Below are 2,020 nucleotides of genomic sequence, written 5' to 3' on the forward strand. Positions count from 1 at the left end.
TATGTGAGTCTCTGGGTCTCTGTGTAAGGGTCTCTATGTGAGTCTCTGGGTCTCTGTGTAAGGGTCTCTATGTGAGTCTCTGGGTCTCTGTGTAAGGGTCTCTATGTGAGTCTCTGGGTCTCTGTGTAAGGGTCTCTATGTGAGTCTCTGGGTCTCTGTGTAAGGGTCTCTATGTGAGTCTCTGGGTCTCTGTGTAAGGGTCTCTGTGTGAGTGTCTGAGTCTCTGTGTAATGGTCTCTTTGTGAGTCTCTGGGTCTCTGTGTAAGGGTCTCTATGTGAGTGTCTGGGTCTCTGTGTAAGGGTCTCTGTGTGAGTCTCTGGGTCTCTGTGTAAGGGTCTCTAGGTGAGTCTCTGGGTCTCTGTGTAAGAGTCTCTATGTGAGTCTCTGGGTCTCTGTGTAAGGGTCTCTATGTGAGTCTCTGGGTCTCTGTGTAAGGGTCTCTATGTGAGTCTCTGGGTCTCTGTGTAAGGGTCTCTATGTGAGTCTCTGGGTCTCTGTGTAATGGTCTCTATGTGAGTCTCTGGGTCTCTGTGTAAGGGTCTCTGTGTGAGTCTCTGGATCTCTGTGTAATGGTCTCTATGTGCGTCTCTGGGTCTCTGTGTAAGGGTCTCTGTGTGAGTCTCTGGGTCTCTGTGTAAGGGTCTCTATGTGAGTCTCTGGGTCTCTGTGTAAGGGTCTCTATGTAAGTCTCTGGGTTTCTGTGTAAGGGTCTCTATGTGAGTCTCTGGGTCTCTGTGTAAAGGTCTCTATATAAGTCTCTGGGTCTCTGTGTAAGAGTCTCTATGTGAGTCTCTGGGTATCTGTGTAAGGGTCTCTATGTGAGTCGCTGGGTCTCTGTGTAAGGGTCTCTATGTGAGTCTCTGGGTCTTTGTGTAAAGGTCTCTATGTGAGTCTCTGGGTCTCTGTGTAAAGGTATCTATGTGAGTCTCTGTGTCTCTGTGTCAGGGTCTCTGTGTGAGTCTCTGGGTCTCTGTGTAAGGGTCTCTATGTGAGTCTCTGGGTCTCTGTGTAAGGGTCTCTATGTGAGTCTCTGGGTCTGTGTGTAAGGGTCTATTTGTGAGTCTCTGGGTCTCTGTGTAAGGGTCTCTATGTGAGTCTCTGGGTCTCTGTGTAAGGGTCTCTATGTGAGTCTCTGGGTCTCTGTGTAAAGGTCTCTATATAAGTCTCTGGGTCTCTGTGTAAGGGTCTCTATGTGAGTCTCCGGGTCTCTGTGTAAGGGTCTCTGTGTGAGTGTCTGAGTCTCTGTGTAATGGTCTCTATGTGAGTCTCTGGGTCTCTGTGTAAGGGTCTCTATGTGAGTGTCTGAGTCTCTGTGTAATGGTCTCTATGTGAGTCTCTGGGTCTCTGTGTAAGGGTCTCTATGTGAGTGTCTGGGTCTCTGTGTAAGGGTCTCTATGTGAGTCTCTGGGTCTCTGTGTAAGGGTCTCTGTGTGAGTCTCTGGGTCTCTGTGTAAGAGTCTCTATGTGAGTCTCTGGGTCTCTGTGTAAAGGTCTCTATGTGAGTCTCTGGGTCTCTGTGTAAGGGTCTCTACGTGAGTCTCTGGGTCTCTGTGTAAGGGTCTCTGTGGTGAGTCTCTGGGTCTCTGTGTAAGGGTCTATATGTGAGTCTCTGGGTCTCTGTGTAAGGGTCTCTATGTGAGTCTCTCCAAGTCTCCCAGTGCTATGGCGAACTTTTCACCTTCGCTCCCACATCGCGCTGCTGACCCCTGGGTGATGATGATGATGAGTGATCGATGATGATGGTGATGAGTGATCGATGATGATGAGTAATCGATGATGGTGATGATGAGTGATCGATGATGATGAGTGATCGATGATGATGAGTGGTCGATGATGATGAGTGATCGATGATGATGATGATGAGTGATCGATGATGATGATGAGTGATCGATGATGATCAGTGATCGATGATGATGATGAGTGATTGATGATGATGAGTGATCGATGATGATGATAATGAATGATGAGTGATCGATGATGATGGGTGATCGATGATGATGATAAAGATGAGTTCGATTC

The sequence above is a fragment of the Petromyzon marinus genome, chromosome 62 (assembly GCF_048934315.1).
Source record: "Petromyzon marinus isolate PM22_M1 ecotype Great Lakes invasive population chromosome 62, UKy_Petmar_22M1.pri1.0, whole genome shotgun sequence".
In the NCBI taxonomy this organism is placed as follows: Eukaryota; Metazoa; Chordata; class Hyperoartia; order Petromyzontiformes; family Petromyzontidae; genus Petromyzon; species Petromyzon marinus.